The sequence below is a fragment of the Entelurus aequoreus genome, linkage group LG27, assembly GCF_033978785.1.
Source record: "Entelurus aequoreus isolate RoL-2023_Sb linkage group LG27, RoL_Eaeq_v1.1, whole genome shotgun sequence".
Lineage (NCBI taxonomy): Eukaryota > Metazoa > Chordata > Actinopteri > Syngnathiformes > Syngnathidae > Entelurus > Entelurus aequoreus.
Window position 1 is genome coordinate 16916908 of NC_084757.1, and position 6059 is coordinate 16922966.

Here is a 6059-nt window from a genome sequence, read left to right on the forward strand (position 1 = left end):
AATGGTAACACCCGAATAAGTTTTTCAACTTGTTTAAGTCGGGGTCCACTTAAATTGAATCATGATACAGATATATACTATCATATATACTATCATCATAATACAGTCATCACACAAGATAATCACATTGAATTATTTACATTATTTACAATCAGGGGTGTGGAGGGGGTGGGGGGTAGGATATGGACAGCAAGTAGTGGACATATAGAGAGAGAGAGAGAGAGAAAGAGAGCGAGAGAGAGAGAGATCAGAAGGCATAAGAAAAAGTATCTGCATTTGATTGTTTACATTTGATTATTAGCAATCCGGGGAGGGTGTTAGTTTAGGGTTGTAGCTGCCTGGAGGTGAACTTTTAGTGCGGTTTTGAAAGAGGATAGAGATGCCCTTTCTTTTATACCTGTTGGGAGCGCATTCCACATTGATGTGGCATAGAAAGAGAATGAGTTAAGACCTTTGTTAGTTCGGAATCTGGGTTTAACGTGGTTAGTGGAGCTCCCCCTGGTGTTGTGGTTGTGGCGGTCATTTACGTTAAGGAAGTAGTTTGACATGTACTTCGGTATCAGGGAGGTGTAGTGGATTTTATAGACTAGGCTCAGTGCAAGTTGTTTAACTCTGTCCTTCACCTTGAGCCAGCCCACTTTAGAGAAGTGGGTAGGAGTGAGGTGGGATCTGGGGTGGAGGTCTAGAAGTAACCTGACTAGCTTGTTCTGAGATGTTTGGAGTTTAGATTTGAGGGTTTTGGAGGTGCTAGGGTACCAGGAGGTGCATGCGTAATCGAAAAAGGGTTGAACGAGAGTTCCCGCCAGAATCCTCAAGGTGCTTTTGTTGACCAGAGAGGAGATTCTGTAGAGAAATCTTGTTCGTTGGTTAACCTTTCTGATTACCTTGGTTGCCATTTTATCACAGGAAAGGTTAGCCTCTAGAATGGAACCTAGGTAGGTGACCTCATCTTTCCTGGTGATAACAATGTCACTCACTTTTATGGTGAAGTCATTGACTTTCTTAAGGTTGATGTGGGACCCAAACAGGATGGATTCTGTTTTACCCAAGTGTATGGATAGCTTGTTGTCAGCGAGCCAGGTGCAAGTTCTACAGAGCTCAGCACTGAGGATTTTCTCCACCTGTGACTTGTCCTTGCCGGATACCAGCAGGGCAGAGTCATCCGCAAACAAAAACAATTCAGTCGCATGCCGATGACATGTCATTTATGTATATTACGAACAGTAAAGGTCCCAATATACTGCCTTGGGGGACTCCACAGCTCACCGAGGGGGGGGGGGGGACACACACGGTGCCGTTCACCTCTACCACCTGCTCCCTCCCCTCCAAGTAAGATTGCATCCAGCTCCATGAGGTTTTGTTAAATCCGATTGCTCTGAGCTTATCCAACAGTATAGCGTGGTTAACGGTGTCAAAGGCCTTCTGAAGGTCCAGCATGACCATGCCGCAGTATTTGCCCGCATCCACCTCATGTTTGATGTGGTCGGTCAGATAGAGAAGACATGTGTCAGTGGAGTGGTTAGTTCTGAAGGCGGATTGGAATTTGTACATGAGTTTATTAGTGGCAAGGTAACTATCGACCTGTTCATAAACTATTTTCTCCATTACTTTTGAAATGGAGCTGAGAATAGAAACAGGTCGGTAGTTGCCAGGTTCCAATTTGCTTCCTTTTTTAAAGAGAGGAGTTACTCTTGCTATCTTAAAATCTTTTGGTACTTGGCCTTGTGTAATTGATAGTTTATTATGTGCGTGATGATCGGGGCAATGATGGAGGCAGAGTCCCTGAGGAATCTGGAGGGAATATTATCAAGGCCGGTGGCCTTGTTAGGGTGGAGTGCGCTCAATTTTTTAAACACCTCATCAGCTGTGACCATTTCTAATTCAGTGAACTATTTTGATTAGTATGTCCTAACCTTATTCTGGGGCAGGGGTCGGCCACCCAAAACATTGAAAGACATTGAAAAACATTGGACCAAAATACAAAAAAAAAAATCTGCCTGGAGCCGCAAAAAATGAAAAGCCGTATTTAAGTCTTATAATGAAGGCAACACATGACGTAAGTGTCTATATTAGCTGTAATAGCCTACTATCAAAATGACTATGTGTCGCAGGCTGAAGCAAATCTTTGTTGACAGAAATGTTATATTTATTGTACACATTTTTACAACATTAGTAAATCAGAGGCTACTCAGAAGGTGAGATAACTCCTGGAAATTACTGGCTTTTAATGGCCAAATGTATAGATGTGTGTGTCCAAGTTAAAGGAAAACGGCAGGCTGTCTTCTTTTAATAGATTTATTACAATATTTGGCAAGCTAAGTAATGTTTGCTGTGGTCTGGAACAACATGGCACACAAACAACTATCTGAAATGCAGCAAATATTACATACAGTCAGATAATGTGTCATATACAAAGAGGATACAAGTAAAGGATATTAAATGAGCTCAAATATACCTACAAATGAGGCATAATGATGCAATATGTACTAGCTAGCCTAAATAGCATGTTAGCATGGATTAGCTTGTAGTCATGCAATGACCAAATATGCCTGATTAGCGCTCCAACAAGTCAATAACATCAACAAATGCGCACCTTTGTGCATTCACGTACAGCATAAAACTTTTGATGGACAAAATGAGACAAAGAAGGAGTGGAAGATTGTACATGTAAACCAACTGTTGTGTCACAGTCCACACTATGGTGAGTTCAAGAACCGCCAAAATTGGTAGGACAAAACGATGTTCACCAAATACTCTCATCAGTGAAGCATACGCACAACCATATTAAACAGCGGGCTTTCTAACAATTGGGAAGGTTCGTGTCATGTTTGTCCTCAAATAAAAAATATACCAAAACTAAAAAATTATTTCCCCCCATCTTTTTCCTTTTTCAATCCTTTTTTAAAAATGCTCCAGGGAGCCAATATGGCGGCACGAAAGAGAGCCACGGGTTGCTGACCCCCGTTCTAGGGGTAATAACTTCCTCCTTGCATTCCATGGGTGTCCAAACTATGGCCCGCGAAACAAGTGTGGCCCGCCAGCGTGTTCAGTTTGGCCAGCAAGAAATCAGAAGTTTAATAGGTAATCTGGCCTACAGGGTGCCTCCAATAAAATTTTACATATCTGACAGTATACCGTAATTGCTTCAAACCGGCCACCAATTTGTAGACAACATGAGTACTTCAGGTTAATGACCATGAATTGCACATTGAAGTGTATTGAAGTTATAGATAACCTAATCCAAACAACCTTTCCCACTCACGGCGCAAATAAACTAACACAAAAAGTCAACACACATAACACAACCTGCTAACGGAACCTTGTGGGTATTATAAAACACATCCAAGCAGAACACACAATTCAAAATTGCACCCATTTATATCCCCTGCAATGCATGATGGGAAAATTGCAAAATATTCTCTCCACACTTATCCATGTTTGGTGCATTTCAGCTGCTTGATATTTCTGATTGATTACAACATATTAAGGTCATCACAGAAGTAAACAAGGTAAGAGTCAAACTTTCACATGCTCTTAATACCAAATTATCCATCCATCAATTTTCTACCTTTATTCATTATTAATTAATAATTGAGTGATGAATCACGCTTTTCCATCTGGCAATCTGATGGACAAGTCTGGGTTTTGAGGTTGCCAGGAGAACGATACATTTTGGACTGCATTGTGCCAAGTGTGAAATTTGGTGGAGGAGGAATTATGGTGTAGGGTTGTTTTTCAGGAGTTGGGCTTGGCCCCTTGGTTCCAGTGAAAACAACTTTGAATGCTACAGGATACCAAAACAGTTTGGACAATTCCATGTTCCCAACTTTGTGGGAACAGTTTGGATCGGGCCCCTTCCTCTTCCAAAATGACTGTACATCAATGCACAAAGCAAGGTCCATAAAGACGTGGATGAACTTGACTGGCCTGCTCAGAGGTCCTGACCTGAACCCGATAGAACACCTGTGGGATGAATTAGAACGGAGACTGAGAGCCAGGCCTTCTTGACCAACATCAGTGTGTGACATCACCAATGCACTTTTGGAAGAATGGTGGAAAATTCCTATAAACACACTCCGCAACCCTGTGGACAGCCTTCCCAGAAGAGTTGAAGCTGTAATAGCTGCAAAAGGTGGACCGACATCATATTTAACCCTATGGGTTAGGAATGGGATGGCACTTCAAGTTCATATGTGAGTCAAGGCAGGTGGCCAAAATACTTATGGCAATATAGTATACTGTCGATACGGAAAGTATTCAGACCTCTTTAAATGTTTTACTTTGTTTTATTGCAGCCGTTTGCTAAAATCTAATCTTATTTCTGACTAATGTACACTCAGCACCCCATCTTGATAGAAAATAACAAAAATGTAGAATTTTTTGCAGATTTATAAAAAAGGAAAAACTGATATATCACATGGTCTTAAGTATTCAGACCCTTTGCTCAGTATTGAGTAGAAGCACTCTTTTAAGTTAGTACAGCCAAGAGTCTTCTTGGAAATGATGCAAGTTTTTCACACCTGGATTTGGGGATCCTCTCCAGTTCTGTCAGGTTGGATGTTTAACGTTGGTGGATAGACATTTTCAGGTCTCTCCAGAGATGCTCAATTGGGTTTAGGTCACGGCTCCTGCTGGGCCAGTCAAGAATGGTCACAGAGTTGTTCCGAAGCAGCTACTTTGTTATTTTAGCTGTGTGCTTAAGGTCATTGTCTTGTTGGAAGGTGAATCTTTAGCTCAGGTTGAGGTCCTGAGCACTCTAGAAGAGGTTTTCGTCCAGGATATCTCTGTACTTGGCCGCATTCACCTTTCCTTCAATTTCAACTAGTTGTCCCTGCAGCTGAAAAACACTCCCATACCATGATGCTGCATGCCACCATGTGTCATTATTGGGATTGTATTGGGCAGGTGATTAGCAGTGCCTGGCTTTCTCTACACAAACCACTTAGAATTAACGGCAAAAATTTCAATCTTGGCGTCATCAGACCAGAAAATCTTATTTCTCAGTCGGGGAGTCCTTCATGTTTTTTTTTGGCAAACTCTTCCGCCCGGCCACTCTGCCATAAAGCCCCAACTGGTGGAGGGCTGCAAAGATAGTTGACTTTGAGAAACTTTCTCCCGTCTCCCTTTACTGCACCTCTGGAGCTCAGCCACAGTGATCATTGGGTTCTTCTTTACCTCTCACCAATGCTCTTCTTCCACCAAGGTTCAGTTTGGCCGGACAGCCAGGTCAAGGAAGAGTTGTGGTCGTCCCAGACCTCTTCCATTTAAGGATTATGGAGGCCACTGTGCTCCTTGACAAACTGCATCAGCACAGATTCGCTCTCTGTCTTATATCTGTTCCTGAATGCCATCAATCTTTTCATCCCTGTGACAGTTTTACCTTTTAGTTCGCTTCTCAAATCTTCCAAGTGTACTCCTCTTGGGATTCCTGCCATTACTCCTCTAACTCCCCTTTCTTCACGACTTCTATTTTTTTAAATTGTCTTACTAAAGTATAATACATTAAAGTAGTATAATTTTGAATACAGTATAAAGTCATCAAATCAATAAAAATGTCATTAAATAACCAATAATTTTACCACTAGATACTTAATGTGTGAATGATTGTTTGCCTAGGTTTCCTGTGATTGAACAACACCCAGCTAACCTGTCTCTCACCCCCATAGTCAATTGGGATAGGCTCCATCTCCCACGTGACCCCAACAAGGGTAAGCACTATAGAAAATGGATGAATAAACTCATAATCAAGTTAAATTAAATGTATTCTTGGTGATATCAAACACAATTGGTCCATGTTGGAAAATAAAAGAAAGACTGCAAGGTTTAAACAACTGTTTATTTTTATTCAATAATTTAATAACTACATTCTTCCATTTTCTTACAATAAAATCTATCCATCCATCCATCCATTTTCTACCGCATGTCCCTTTCGGGGGCTGTTTTTTTTTTTGATTGATTGAAACTTTTATTAGTAGATTGCACAGTACAGTACATATTCCGTACAATTGACCACTAAATGGTAACACCCGAATAAGTTTTTCAACTTGTTTAAGTCGGGG